We start from the raw sequence: 16329 nt of genomic DNA, 5'->3' as shown, positions 1-16329 counted from the left end.
GTACCTCAACTGGAAACAATGGGAGGAGCAATAGTATCTACCTGTTAGGGCCATGGACAGAGGTAAACGAGTTAGGTTTGTGAGATGCTCACAATGTGAATTCAATGTTAGCTTATATTACTTTTTTTTTCTTTTTATTATTATTTTTTGCATTACAATTCTTAATAAACCTTTATACCACAATTTATCATGTCTCTGACTCATATTACTTTTAACATTCATAATTTAAAGCTCAAATCTTTAAGCTCTTATATCAGGAATAAAGACAATGAAGATAAACTGTAAAACTGAACATGTTACCTCATTAGATGGAGTTTCTAATTCTCTAGACTGAGAGCCAACAAAAAACTTGAAAATGACCTTGACAAACCAGGAAAGTATTATCAAAGGAAGTATTTACTGAGGAACACAAATCCAGTAAGTATGAGAAGAGGTACTATTATGGACCACATGTTTGTCCCTCCTGGCCAACGATTCATATGTGAAACACCAGTCCTCAACATGTAGTGTCTTTGAAAGGTACCATAACTAGGCTGGATGAGGTCATGGGATGGAGCCCTTGTGATGGGATTGGTGCCCATTTAAGAGGAGAAAAGAGTATATAGTTTTTCTCTCTCTATTCTTGGTCATGTGAGGATATAGAATGAAGGTAAAGCGACTGTTTACAAATCAGAAATAGCTCCTTCATGGGACATCCTATCTCTCAGGGCCTTGACCTTGAACATCTTAGCTTCCAGAACTTGAGAAAGAGATGTCTGTTTTTAAGTCACTCAATGCATGGCATTTTTGTTATAGCAGACTGAGTTGTCTGACACAGATACCTTAATTATAATCCTCAAACAGATGTTAGGAAGAGAAGGCCACATGCGTTTGAGAGTAAACCCAGAGCTCCAACTGTAGATTACAGTCAAGACTTCTGCACTCACACATGGGAACATCTCAGGCGAGTTCTTGAACCTCTCCAAGCCCACGTCCCTCACTGGAAAATACAGTGATAATACACAGACTAACCGTGTGGGGCAGTTTCGAGCCATGAACACAGGGTCACAAAGTCCAGATGTTGCTATTATTGTTGCTCTTGTTGGGATTATTACAAGGCACAGGCTTAGTGGCATGATGACCCATGTGGCGCAGACTCTGTACTGAATGAAGGTTCCTCAGGAATGTGATTCTGTGGGGAAAGCCAGCGTGACACAGAGACCCGAGAAGCACAACAGGAGCAGTTTAGGCAAGGGTTCTGTATACATTCTTCCTCCAAGTTCTCCCCTCAGCTCAAACTTTGCTAGCAAACAAAATCTTGAGTTTGTTTGTTTCTGTAGTTAAAATCATGCAGAGAAACCAGAAGCACACAGTGTTTTAAAGGATGACAATTAGTTCTGTTAGAAAAGTTTAAGGCTTGGGAGTCATTTGGTTGGGAGAAAAGTAGATTCAGGAAGGTTTAATGACCGTCTTTAAGTAAATGAAAGGTTTTAACGTGGGTAGTGTGTGCCAGTTTTTTCTCAGATTTGTCAAAGGCCAAATTAGTGGACATGGACTTAAATTAAAGAGGAGCTATTTGGCATTCATAACAAGTTCTCAAAAATCATAGCAACACACTGTTGCAGCGGCTGCCAAGAGAAACTGAGAGTCTGCATTCAGAGGGCTGAAGGAACATGTCAATATAACCACGTCGTTCAGATATTTTTTTCTAAAATCTCTTCTGGGTCAAGAGGTCAGTTACTCTTTGGATCGAATTCTGGGCAAAGAATGTAGAAAAGTCATGCAATTTTCTTATTTTCTGTGTAAATGGAATGAGCTGATCATTCCCACTGGTACCTCAGATGTTCATGGAGTTCCTCTCTTCTCAGGGCTACTTCTGGACCCTGGCTGCTCTGGCTCCCTTACAGGGCTGGGTTTCCTAACTGGTTAATCTGCAGGATGTTTCAAACCAACAGACTTGTTTCTGGTGACTCTTCTGTCCCCCGGGGACTCATCTTCATGTCTTCTCTTAAAGCCGCTTGTGTCCTTGCTCCATTCTCTGAATTCCCTAAGTTGCATGGGTTTGTTCCTTAACCATTCCTATTTATAGCACTCAGAATCAAGCAAAGCTTCAGTGGAGTCTGTGTTACTGCTGCCTCCTGCTTTTGAGGTTTATAACAGGGTTGAAGCTTTATTCCGTCTTGTAACTCAAATGCATGCTTTCCTGAGAAGCACATCTGAAGTATGTTTTCTCCCTATTAAAGTGTGGGTACTCAGCTCCTGAGGAAGATATAGTGGAAATTCATTCTGAAGCTGTAAGGATTAAACCTAGACCAGTACAGCGTGATGTGGTGTGGACCACGCAGGGGTTGGCAGATCACAGCCATGGTCGGCTCCAGCCTCCATTTGTTAGTATGGCCTGAGGGCTGAGAGCCGTGCTTACATTTTAAAATATTTGAAAACATTAAGGAAGCAAAGCTTTCAGTTGGTACCTTCAGTTCTGCTCCTTTGAGCCATAGGAGAAATGAAACCATGAAGGCTGGAGGGAAGCATATAAAAGGAAATTGCATGGAAATGGAAGGAGACCCTCAGGGTTATACAGTGGAGGGGGTAGAGAGAGAGGAAAAAAAAAAGAGAGAGATGGGAGGAGGAAGCCCTGCCACGTTTTGGGCCAGAGATTAAAATGTGCCAAAGTGGAAATTCACACTCAGGAGGATTAAGGAACCTCCCATGAGTCTTATTAGGTTTGGGGAAGGGCTTCCCCAAGATATGTTCTGTGTGTGCGGGTGATACAGGATTTATAAGCATTCAATTTTTTAATATTTATTTTTTAGTTGTAGTTGGACACAATGCCTTTATTTTTTTACTTTTTATGTGGTGCTGAGTATTGAACCTAGGGTCTCGCACATGCTAGGCGAGCGCTCTACCTCTGAGCCACAACCCCAGCCCCATTCAATGTTTTTAATGTGGCTTAGAGAACCACGGAATGAAGGATTCAAGACATCCTTACTTAGCTTCTCTTCTCTCTTCCTACCCATGAGTCTGTCACACAACTGTCCAGGTGTAGGCAGAAGTTATTCAAATTCAACATACATTTCTTGGGCACCCATGAGATGCCAGGTACTGTGCTGTGTGCTGAGGGTACAAAGAAGAGTGCAGCTTACAGGACATGCCATTGAATAAACCAATGGAAGAATCATCCTCTCTAAAGTCTTGTTTTCTGCTCTCAAAATTATGGACATATGACCCAGAAATTCCAAGCCATGTATAAACCCCAGAGAATTGAAATCAGGTATTCAAACAAATACTTGACCATAAATGTTCACAGCAATACTATTCACATGACCAAAAATAGAAACGACTTTATTCATCAAAGAATGAAGGGAAAACAAAATGTGGCATGTACATACCACGCAAAATCATTCAACCATAAGGAATAAAGTCTTATATGTGCTACAACATGGAAGAAGCTTGAAATATTCTAGGAGAAAGAAAGCAGACACAAATGGCCGGAATTACATGATTTGGTTTATATGAAATATCCAGAATACTCAAATCCATACAGAGAAAAAAGAAAATAGGGGTTGTTGGAAAGAAGAAATTCAGTGTGATTATTTAATTGGTAGAGGGTTTTCTTTTGCTATCATAATAATTTTGGAGCTAGACATAGGTAGTGGTCATACAACACTTTGAGTAGCCTAAAGCCACTAAGTTGTGCACTTTAAAATGATTACATTTATGTTATGTGAACTTTACCTCAGTACCCAGCAAATTTTAGGCAAGTGGACTTGCAATTAGCACAGTCATGGTATTTGCCAATATGGCTCATCATGGGCTGTGAAATGCTTTACATGGATCATCTCATGGAATCTTCAAATTAACCTGCTGAGGTTGACACTATTGATATCAGCATCTTATGGATGGGAAACTGAAGCTTAGAGAAAGCACGTGATGTGTCTAAGGTTGTGCAGCCTGTAGCTGGCAGAGGTAGTTTATGCTCAGTGGATTATTTCCACATGGAATCAGCAGTCCTCTGCTCTTCCTTTTCATGGGACTTTTGTGCATTGTCATACTTTACTGTTCCTGGTGCCCTTTTCCCACATCTGCTTCCTACTTCTCAACCTGCGCATGAGTCTGAATGTCTAACTCAGGAAGAGGGAACTTTCTTCCTCTACTGATCCTAGGCTTTCTTTCACATGTTGGTATGGGACAAGGCCTCTGCACAGTGTCTTAGCAGCAGAGGCTGTTTACTACTCTTCACGTATACAAGGGTTTTCCTGACATATGCATGTGAATGCCTAATAGATTTCACAAATGACAGGTGTTTAAAACTGATTTTCTAGGCTCCCCCCAACCCAATCTGCTTACCCCAAACCCTCCCCATTTCAGTTGATGACAATGTCAGCTTCTTGTTGCTTAGGCTGAAAGCCTTGGCATCATCCTGAGCTCTCTTTATCTCACTCCAATCCAATCTGTCAGGAAAGTCTTTGCCTGCTTCTAACCAAAAGAAGGGCACTGTTTCTGCACCAAAAGCTCAGCCTGCTTTAGCAGTGCAGAGTGGGATCCATGCAAGCCGGCAGCATAACTACCTCTACTTAGAAATTAGAACAATGATGGATTTGCTGATTTGTTGAAAGTCAAGGTCAACTTCATTTTAACCATAGTTCCTGCACATTCTAGGCCCTGGTGCTTCTTGTTCTCAAAGAAGCAATTTGATATTGTGGTAAAAAATGGCCACAAATCCTGTCCCCTGTCTCTCATTGCATCCAGGCCCCTGTAATGTGAAGATCCCATACCATCAAGAGATGGGGTCATTTTCTCTATTCCTTGAACCTGGGATCTTTATCAGAGCCTAAGACTCAAGAGCTTTTGTGCACACATGATGTGCTCCCCCTGCCCTCCTAGACTAGTCACCTACAAGATGAGATGCATCAGAGGCAAATAAGGTATTCTCACTAACCAACCTCTTGCCATCATCTGAATGAAACTGGAGGAAATCAGAGGACTCACCTACTGATCACACAACCACCAGATGATCATTTGTATATCAGTGACCCTAGCAGAAGAATCACCCAGCTGAGCCCAGCCCAATTTACTGACCCACAGAGTTGTGAACTAAATGAAGAATTATGGTTGGATGCCACTATATATTGAGATAATTTGCTATGCAGTAAAAACTGATGAGAGATAACTATCTTAAGTCTACTTTTTTTTTAAATCTAGTTGCTAATTTGGTTTAAAAAGCCTTTCAATGCAATTGTGTGTATGTTAATTATTTTGTTTTATCATTTGAATTTGAAGTCATTTAACTTCTTAAATATTGTAGTACTTAGACATCACTGATAGAGGTAGATTTTGTTGTTGTTGTGCTATGTCACCCTTGGGAATCAAACCTAGTCACAAAGGCTTTGTATTTTTTAGAGCCCAAAGCAAAAGAACAACAAAAATGAACACTTGAAATTTTCAAAACCTTGAATATAGGCATTATGACAGCTGGTTTCTTGACAGCTTTTAATCTGGATAGGCTTTATATGCAGAGAAAAAAATCAAAGCCACAAGAAGAAAGAAACATACTTTAGCCCACAGGGCCTCACCTGTCTAAACGTGTCATTTCCGACTATGGTGAAGTAGTTTAGAAGTAGTGCTCTCTCTTATTTGTCTGAAGTGAGATTTTAAGCACTATCAATGCTCTAGGGGATAGCGGGAGTATACTTTAGGATATTGTCTCTATGTCAGCAACAGAAGGTTAGAACAATTTCTTTCTTTTGGGGGGATGGGGTACTGGGAATTGGACCCAGGGAGCCTTAACCACTGAGCCACATCCCTAGTCTCTTCCCACCTTTTTTTTTTTTCGAGATTGGGTTCTTGCTTAGGGCCTTATTAAATTGCTGAGGCTGGCCTCAAAATTGTGATCCTCCTGTATCAGCCTCCCAAGCTGCTGGGATTACAAGCATGTACCACTGTGCTTGACTCCAACACTTTCTATCAGGTAATAATTATGGGTAGGAGATCTTTGTTTATTTATGAAATTTGTAATAAATGAATACTTTGGGAGGTCAAAAGTACATTTTACAAATAAGACATACAAAAGCCATGGTAAAAAAAATAATTTAGGAACAAGATTCTTTCAGAAACACATACACACCAACAAACAGCTGTTTTAAAATACCTAATGTGCAGAAGAACTAATTCCACTCTAACCACAGTTTTACAAAATGCCAACAGCTTCTCACAGGTTCTTTACATTGCAAAGACTCCCCCCACGTGGGAAACCACAGTGTCTGCCTAGAAAGTCTGCTTTTCATTTTCATCAAACCTGGAAGCAAAAATGAGAAATATGTCACCCTTTTCTTTTGAACTTTGAAACAATTTATTTTGGCCAGTGCAGAGAATATTTTCACACAGACAGTATTAATCTCATTGTAAAACAACATGAAATGAAATGCATTTTGAAATGCCAACCAAAAATCCAGTTTCACAAGAAACATGTGAAATAGCTATACTAATCTATGTCATATTAATGTGGGGCGACGATAGCAGTCTGTGTGTGTGTGTGTGTGTGTGTGTGTGTGAGCTTTTAATAAATATACCAAAGCCTTCCCTTGGAAAAACGCATATCCATGATGCCAACTTAACAAGGGAACTAAGTAAAATCTTACAGTGACTTAGGGATAAAGTCAATGAAGCCAACTGTTATGTGTAAATTGTCTAAATAGCAAACAAATTCACAAGATTCTTGTTATTCCACATTTTTGTTCTTTTGGTAAATACCCTTCTAATCTGTTTGTTGTCCTATTCTTTTTTTTGTGACTAACGACTTATGGCTGAACATGACACCCAGGGAATTCAATGGCTTTGTAATGATCTCTTTGGAGTAAGATTGCTTTACAAACAGTAATGAAAACAGTTTAAATTACACATTTGAGTGGAAATAAGATGAGAATTATTATCAGTTCTTATGTGTTTATGTCTTTTTGGCTAATGGCTTCTTTCCAAATGTTCATTGTCAAAAAAAAAATAAGTATTTGTAAAATACTTATTCAATATCTTTTAAATACTTATTTAAAGTAGTGAGCACCCATAGCAGAAGCTGGTGAAGCTAAGTTTGTAAGTGGGTCCCTGTCATTACCCAATGACTTTGCTGCACACTTCCTCTAATGCATGTGTCCCCAAAATTCATAACGCAGAAACTGCTTGTTGGAGCTCAAAATATGGTACTCCAGCTGGGCGGGGTGGTAGACGCCTATAATCCCAGAGGCTTCGGAGGCTGAGCAGGAGGATCCCAAGTTCAAAGCCAGCCTCAACAACTTAGCGAGGCCCTAAGCAACTTAGTGAGATGCTGTCTCAAAATAAATAAAACAAAAAGGACTGGGGAGGTTGCTCAGTGGTTAAGCGCCCCTGTGCCCCTGTGCCCCTGTGTTCAACCCCTGGTCAGAAAGAAAGAAAGAAAGAAAGAAAGAAAGAAAGAAAGAAAGAAAGAAAGAAAGAAAGAAAGAAAGAAAGAAAGAAAGAAAGAAAAAGAAAGAAAGGAAGGAAGGAAGGAAGGAAGGAAGGAAGGAAGGAAGGAAGAAAATTATCCTCCAAGGTGAAGGCTTCAGAAGCAATGCCTCAAAGGTGACCTGTCCTGCAGAATTACCACTGTAGTTGTCCCCTGCCCTTTTGTGTTGGAGCTGACCTAAAGAAATCCCATGACCTGCTTGGTCTGATAGTAGAAAATAAGAGCCTCTTCAGGAGGCTTCTGTCCTATACCCAGCAGGAAGGCAATTGGGACAGGGAGGCTGAGTCTCAGGAGATGGGTCTGGCTGTGTTTCCCCACTCAACCCACCACCATTAGCTCAAACCCTTTCATCCAGCCGCATTTTCACACGCTGTCCACTCTTCATCTAATCTAAACATAAAGTTGGACACTTCACCCTCAGTCTTTGGCTCCTTGACATGAAGCCTCCTGTGTCATGTAAAACTACGATCAAATAAATCTACCATACTCCTACTCATTCTGTTTTCTGGTCTCACCCCATCAGCTACAACCCTTGATGATGGGCAGGAGAGAGAGCACACCCCTTTTCTGTCCTTATTTTTTCTTAGGGAAAAAGTTCCATGAACAATGAGCTGAAGCACTCTCCGTGACCCCCAGAGACTGCAGCTCTGTGTGAGACTCCGCCATGGGCATCAGAATCTTCCATAGTTGAAGGCTTGGAGAAACAGATTGACTTTTGGTGGTAGAATTTTGAAAAAGTGAATTGGCGAATTTGCAAGGAGTTAGTGCTGTGGATTCATTTGGGGACATTTTTCATAAAATGTTTCTTCCGGGCTCCTGGGATTCCCCCAGCCTTGAGAGGACTTCCGTTTGGCAGGGACAGCAAGATCTACCAATCCACTGCTCCCTTTTGATCTGTTTGCATTTTTCCCCTTTCTAGTCTATTCTTGGTAGCTAGCCACTAGATCGTATAAACTATGAAGTCATCATTTCTGTGAGCCCAAGAAGGAAGAATGCAGTTACATTCAATTCAGAAAGCAATTATTGGATGCCTACTACGTGAAAGGCTTTGTCCTAGGTCCTGAACATAGATGGTGGGTTTGCATTTTCTACAGTGAGCCCAGTTCCCTTTGAGACTACGTGTACATGCAGGCATCAGGGGCTCCCAGATTTTCAACTTGGTGCCAAGTAAATGCACCACTGACCTATCTTTCAGAACATTGTTGCACAGAGTTTAAAATTGTCTGAGGATGCAAATGATAATTTAGGGACATTCTTCCTGCAACTGTGTAGCCTCTATATCATCAGGGATTGGTAAAGAGAGAAGGAAGGAAGAAAGAAAGAAAATAAGGAGAGAGGGAGGGAGGGAGGGAGGGAAGGAAGGAAGAATGAAAGAAAGATGAAAATTATGCTCCAAAGTGAAGGCCTCAGAGGCAATGCCTCACCTATCCTGTGGAGGCTACATCTGTAGATGCTCAGGTCTCTTGTATCAAATGGCACAGTATTGGCATATAGAGAGAGTATACACATCTTCCTGTGTACTTAACATTTCCAGATTGCTTTTAATACTAGCAAAATATAAATGCTACATACAGTGTAAATATAAATATACCCTATTTTTTTAAGGAATAACAACAAGAGAAAGGAGTTTACATGTGTTCAGAACAGAATATTAATATTCTCCATCTACAGTTTGTTGAATCCATGGACATGGAATTGCTCCAGTTTACAGTGAGACACTTGCTGAAGTTAAACAGGGGTGAGAGATTATCTCTGAGCCAGCTGAGAAAAGTTATCACCTACTCACTCTTTTGCTTTCTTCTGGATGTGTTAATGATCATCATGGTAGATAACAGCTAACTAGAAAATAAGTGGCTTGTACCAGGATTTTGAAACTAAACACAGATTCCTGAGTCTAGCAGTTTTCTTTCAGAACTTTGAGTAGGTGGAAAGATTTCTTAAGTCTCAGATTATCTGGTGGAAAAGCACAGATTTCCTTCTTACGTAGATTCAGTGGCACTGCAGGTCAGTTCCGTGCAGGCCTGCCACGCCCAAGTCGCTTCATGGGTGGTTAGCCAAAGGCCAGTCTGTACATCTAGTGGGCAGTGCACCCTGGGGGGTGTCATGGATGGGTAGAGAAGATTCCAGCCCTTCTCTGCTCTCAAGGGGGCAACAACCTTTGTTTCTCTATTCCGAGCGCCCCCAAATTTACCAACCTAGGGCAATATTTGCAAACTATGCTGAGAGATTCTTCAGGCAATGTGAAGGATGGCCTTGATTTGCCCACCTTATCCTAGGGTTAGCACTCAAAGTTTCATATTCCAGGGACACCCCCAGCCCTGGGAAAATCAGAATAGGTGATCATCTGTCCTTAGCTGGGAGAGAAACACTGGGTTCAAAATACACATAGTCAATGATGTTGAGAAACTGCTTCCTGTTGTCACGTCTTTTAAAAAGTTATAGTAAAGTCACATAACTTAGAATTTACTTCCTTAATGTATCATTCAGTAGTGTTAAGCACTGTTGTGTTTTCATCTTTTAGAGACATAAAAAGCACAATAGAATATTGAGTCACTCAGCAAGTTCTTCAGCAAAGAAGCCTGTTCAAACTTACAGTTTCCAAAACTTATCTTGCATGGAGTTCTTAAGCAATACCTCTTAACACTATTGAATATAACTTAGTAAATGGTGTTAAGGCCCATTTTTTAAAAATCTTGTGCAGTAATAAATTTATTGGATGATGTTTTCTGTTATGCAAGTTTCTGTTTTCTGGAAGTGTCTATGGACCTTTCCTGGTTTAGATGGTTAGAGGTATCAGAATTGTGTATGGATGGAACAGGCTTTTGAGCTTTGATTCAGGAAGCTTCCTGCTGCAAAGCTATCAGTCCCTTGAGGAAGAACAACTGGAGTCTCTGGGTTCTGCATCACTAAGACACAGTGGGCATTCAGTGTGTTTTTATTGAAGAGAACTAAATGCATATTCTTGATTCTGTTGAGGTAGTGGATTTTGAATTACAAACATACTTTGTTTAATAATTAGAGACTATCTGTATTGAAAGGTTGTGATTAAAATTTTCAAGAGCGGATTTTATCATCAAACATATCTCTTTAAAGCCCTTACCAAAGTAGCTCTATTTGAGATGATGGTTCAATCTTCTGAGAAAGAGAAGATAAAAACTTTCTGAATTGTGGGATGTCAGAACATGGTATGTGCTCCAAAAAACAGCAGCCAGGTTTCAAACCTTATCAATTAGAAGTTACCACAGACATCATCTAGCTAGATGAATAAATTGAGGCCCATGAAGACAAAATTGTTTATCCCAGTAAGCAACAGGATTGCAGCCGGAACTTCCATTACTTGGGTCTTAATCAGTGAAGGATGTTTATTAGAGTCTCAGTCTGTTTTCTCTTGCTTTAACAAGATACTGGAGACTGGTAATTTATAAGCAATAGAGTTTTACTTATCATTCCAGAGGCTGGGAAGTTCAAGAGCACGGTGCTGGAATTTGCTTGGCATTTGATGAGGGTCTTCTAGCTTAGGTCTTTCTGCTTCTTCCCATAGACCCCCAGTGCTATCATGGGGGCCTCACCCTCATGACATCTCATCCTACTTACTTCCCAAAAGTTTTGCCTCCAATTACTGTCAACATATGAACCTGGGGATTGGGTTTCCAACTTGTGAATTTGGGGGTCACATTTCAACCATAGCCATCAGAGAGTATTTTGGTGATTGACACCTGTAAAAAGGAAAAGAGGGATGCCAGATTAAGGGAGGGAGATGCTTGAGCTGTAAAGCAGCCTGACCACAGAAGCTGAGGCTGAGATGGCCTGCAGAGTTGGCACACAGGGCCTTCCTACCCCCACATGGCCCAGTCACGGCTGTGGGCTCTGGGATGCGCCTTGGCTTTCAGTGGAGGAGCTCCTTCCAACCTTCACAGGGTGGATGTGGGGAGGGTTTTGCACCTGAGCACTGCATCCAGAGGGGTTATCTGTGTGGGACATCTTCCCGGGACTCTCACTTCCTCCTAAACAGGAGATTATTGGCTCAAACTATTTTGCCTCAGAAAGCAGACAGAACCCAGTTGAGAAGTTGCTACATAGCAGATTTGTTTTTGAAGAGAACCCTGGACAGAAATAATAATCTTTTTGCTGTCAGCCTACTAGATTATAATTCTGTTTACTCTGATGGAAACTAAAGGTAAGAACAGAGTCTTGGGTTAGGGGGAAGAGACAGGGAGAAAGAAGGAGAAGGAGAAGGAGGAAGAAGAGGAGGAAGGGGAGTGGAAGGGGAGGGGGAGGAGGAGAGGAAAAGTGGGGAGGGCAAGGGAAGGGGAGAGAAAGTGGGAAGAAGGAAGGAAAGAAAAGAAAGGAAAAGAGAGACAATGATACCAGAGCAGGGGCAAGATCATTATTGACTGTTTTGTGTATTTCCACGCAATCACTGATTGTGCATCATTTTAAAAAATTTAATTATTGTCTGATATAAGTTTAAAGTTGGCCCTTCCTGTTGAGAGAGTCTTGGACCACTAAGCCCAAGGGCAGTATGGGGTGGTGGCTAGCAGCAGCATGGCTCTTAGAATCAGATTCCCGACTCATTTTCTCCAGTTTTATCTCATATGGATGGGTGACTGTAGGTCTCAGGTTCCCAGGTCATGCTAGAACTTGTTTCAGAAAGTGGTTGACGAATTTTACTCTGAGGCACCTGGAGCTGACATTTCTCTCCCTCACTCACACCCTTTTAATATCATCCTTGTTGGCTCCCCTGGAACCTCCTTTTCTTCTCATTGTAAGGACTTCGGCTGTATCTTCAACCCATTGTTAATTGATCTGCTGTCCTCCCTAGAGACACTATTTTTTTTCTTGAATTAGGTCCACTGGAATGGGGGCTATTCTTTTCCCTGCCATCTGAAATCTGGGAGGGAGTTAGCCAGCATTGTCCTCTGTCTGTGTCTAGATGTCACTTCATTTTCCTTCTGTGAAAATCCTCTTGGTTTTGGGTTGTGCTATCCATCTAAACCACCCTACTATGCAGTGGATCCCTGACATTTACTGACCTTCTGATCTCTCGCCCTCATTATGGGAGATCTTGTCACATGGTTCATGGTCTCCATCTCTTGATCACCATGTGTGGGACAATTTGATGTCCACAAACATAACCCCAAACATGGTAGCTTCTAAGGCTTCTTCATCTCAGAAGCATTCATCCTCACTACACCTGGGCACCCTGCCCTCTTCACAGCCCCAAACAGACTCACCTCTGAAAACGTCAAGAGCAGTAGCCCCTATTTTGGGTGAGACACCCCCAAAACACAGACCTGAAGAGGAATTCTAATACAAAGAGTTTGTATGGGAGCAAATGCCAGCATGGAGATAAAGGACCAAGAGAATGAGGGCAAAGACGCTAGTCAAGAGCACATGCCAAGGAAGCTCCCCCAGTGGGCAGTGGGAACTGCCTCCCACTGGAAGACCCTGGCAGGAAGCGGAAAAGTCCCAAGAGTCATCCCACCTGGGGGAAGGGGAAGGAGCTGGGCTAGAGATTCACTAGTTCCCATTGGTCATTGGCTGAGGGTTGATTCTAAGGGGCAGTAACTGCCCAGGGGCCTCAAAAAGAACTGAGGCAAAAGCAGGTGAGTCTGACCAGAGTTGAGGGTATAGAAATGGGGGCTGCTGCAGGACACTGGGGCACTCTGGCAGCATGGCTTCACCTACCATTTTGGCTTTCTTAATCATGCATTTTCTCTAAATGTGTATTTCATCTTTATAGAGGCCTCTAATCCTTTGGTTTATCCATTTCCAGCTAACTATTGGCCTCTTGGGGACCACAATTCCTTCCATATGGAGCCTAGATCCCAAGACCAATTAGAACTTCTTTCTCTTAAGCTGCTCAGTTTCATTGTTTTCTTGTATCTTTTTTTTTTTTCCTTTTTTCTTTTTTAACCACAATTTAGGATTTCCCAACCAAGCTCAGACTATCATGGCTAGCAAGAAATGCCCACCCAGGCAAACTGGTGCCACTGTAAATTAATGGGAGTCAGACTCTTCCATTTCTTTTTCTTTTTTTCTTTGTCTGCTCTCCCTTTAATAACTCTCAGCTACTCATTAAGCTTTCCTCCTCTTTCAGACACCTTCTCAGCTTTTACTCCTTCCATCCCCAGCTAATGACTCACCCAAGTCACGAGAGAGGGTTGTCTATATTTACTGTCTCTGGTTTCCTCTCCTGGCTATTCCTCAACCCATCCCAGTGTGATTTCTGGCTCCATTGGGTTGCCTTCCATGCCAACCTACTGGATATGTCTACAATTATTTTTTTTTCTTAGTAATACTCTTAGACATCCTCTCTTTCTGGAACTTTGTCCACCACCTATTTTCTTTTCCCCAAAATATGTTGGGTTTTTTTCCTTATATTTTTGCTCATTTCTTCTGTCTGAACTTTTATCATCTTCTATCTAGCCACTGAATTGTTGAGCTCCCCCAAATTCTAAGAACTCTCCTTTCTTTTATACTCTGTCCATAAACAATCTTGTCCTATCCATGCTGACTTCTATATTTTCATTTGGACTTCTCCTTTGAGATCCAGGCTTATAGGGCCAATAGTCTACTTGCCATCTACTCTTTAACCTTTCAAAGACACATTAAAATCAATATATTCAGAAGTAAATCCATGATATTCCTCCCAGATCCAGACCACTTACAGTACCCTTCTTTGTAATCCACCCAACTTGGTGCAGATCGAAAATCTAGGAACCAGCCTCAACACTCCTTCCCATTATGCTCTCTGAAATTTTTTTTGAAAGCATCTTCTCTTTCAGTTTTCACCACTGTCCCCTTTTCCAAGCTATAGTCATCTCTTCCCACTGGTCTATCTTCCCTCACTGGTCTATCTTGCCCTCTCTGGGCTTCTCTACTCCATTCTCCAAGTCACAGCTAAGCTCAGCTTTATGAAAGTTTGTGAAATATAAATGTGATCATAATGAGCTCATCTCCCTACCCACTTTAAAACTTGTCAATGGTTTCTTAGTGCTTTGGGGATCAGGATGAGCCCTGCTGCATGCCTTGCAAGGACCCACCTGGCCTGGCCAGGTCAGTCTTTCACTATACTCTACCTCACTCTTCCTGCTCCGACCACACTGACTATCTGCTGATCCTGGGATTTCTGAAACTCCCCACTGTACAAGGCTTTCGCTCATATTGAGTCTTCTTCCTGTCTTTCCCTGTTAGTTGACTCTAATACATGGACTGGAGTTACATCACTTCACCAAGTGACATGTCCTTATGTTGATAAGAGTCTTGACTTGTGTGCAATAAGAGTTTATCAGTAAGAGGAATTGACATGCTCATCAGGAAGGCTTTGATATATGTGAGTTCTATAACCTCATATTGAACTATATAATTTGCTGTAGCACCTACCATAGTTGCAATTTTGCATTTATTTTATGGTGATTTTTAAATGACTACTACTCTCCCAGGTTTTAAGTTCCAAGAGAACACAGATGAAGCCTAAGGTGCAGGGTACTTAGCAGGGACTCAGAAAATAGTGATTGAAATAATGATGTGATGGATGAATGACTTCTTTCTCATTTTCTAGGGAATATTGAGTTCCTAGGTGTAACTGACTTCTTTTTCCAACACAGACCCTAATAAGGCATCTCTGTTCTAGATGAAGCCCCTTACCTCTGCTTTTAGCCACATACCCTCTCTCATCTAGTTCTGATCATTCTATTCTTGCCATTAATATTTTAGGTCCCATTGGGAAAAATACCTTTCCTAACTTAGTACTTTGTCTTTTTCCCCTTACAAATTCCCCCAGATAAATAATCCATACTAGCTATCTCCACTTTTAATTTTCATTGTGCTCTTATCTATTCTTGTGACTTTGACCTTAAAGTCAATCTTTTTCTTGGACCCCAAACTCAGATAACAATTGCTGCTTCAATATATTTATCTGCATGTGTCAGGCCTTCTTTAATGTACCCTATTACTTCCCTTTCAAAACTTTTCCTTTTCTGCTACTTTAGAACAGGTAAAGAGAGCTCCCTTACTCAGTTACAAGGATGGTTATCCCAGTCTACCCATGTCAATTAGTCATCTAGTCTGGGCTGCTATATTTTTAAAAAATGTTTCTGGCATCTCTGCATTCATCAGTACGGTAGCTCAACTTTAGTTCCTGAACCACAGAGAGAGCTTTTGAGTCGCCTCCTGGCTCAGCCTGGGTGTGACTCAGTGTTATTAGTCAGCTTTTCACGGCTGTGACCAAAATACCTGATAAGATCAACTTGGAGGAAGACAAGTTTATTTTGGCTCATGTTTTCAGAGGTTCAGTCCAGGGTTGGATGATTCCATTGCTCTGGGCCCAAGGTGAGGCAGAACATCATGGCAGAAGGGTGTGGTGGAGGAGTGTTGCTCAGCTCATGGCAGCTGGAAAGCAGAAGGAGAGGGAGGAAGAGAGGAGGGGAGAGAGAGAGGGGAGAGAGAGAGAGAGAGAGAGAGAGAGAGAGAGAGAGAGAGAGAGAGAGAGAGAGAGAGAGCGAACAAGAGTGAGCACACAGGGGCCAGGAACAAAAAATAATCCCCCAGGGCATGCCCCCTGTGATCTACTTTCTGTAGCATGCCCCACCTGCTTCCAGAAATGATAAATCCATCAAATGGATTAATCCATTGATGAAGTACAGCTCTGATAATCTAATCATCTCACTCTGACCATTCCTGCATTGCCCAGCATATGAGCTTCTGGGGGGGACATTAAAGATTCAAACCGAAACATTCAGTATTTGCTTTGCTGGAGTGATCTTTCTAAAGCACAAATCTGATCATGTGTAACCCACTCCCCTCCAGGTTCAGACCCTTTAATAGTTCCCACAGGCTCCAATGCCCTGATGTGGCATGCAAGTTCCCAT

General features: G+C 41.7%; 1 long non-coding RNA gene across 2 annotated transcripts in view; it reads right to left on the bottom strand.

Annotated features, from left to right (window-relative positions):
* LOC131424625 (uncharacterized) overlaps nucleotides 1-16329 on the bottom strand; it is an 82861-nt gene that overhangs the window by 16858 nt on the left and 49674 nt on the right. For both annotated transcript variants that reach the window (XR_009227967.1, XR_009227968.1), the window contains exon 3: nucleotides 15695-15850. This is a non-coding gene — a long non-coding RNA (uncharacterized LOC131424625). The remainder of the gene's footprint in view (nucleotides 1-15694; nucleotides 15851-16329) is intronic.

This window comes from Marmota monax, unplaced genomic scaffold (assembly GCF_021218885.2).
Source record: "Marmota monax isolate L192 unplaced genomic scaffold, Marmota_monax_Labrador192_F-V1.1 WCK01_AAM20220418_F8-fsc00037, whole genome shotgun sequence".
Classification (NCBI taxonomy): domain Eukaryota; kingdom Metazoa; phylum Chordata; class Mammalia; order Rodentia; family Sciuridae; genus Marmota; species Marmota monax.
Note: the sequence above shows the minus strand (reverse complement) of the source record. Positions and strands in the feature narration are given on the sequence as shown.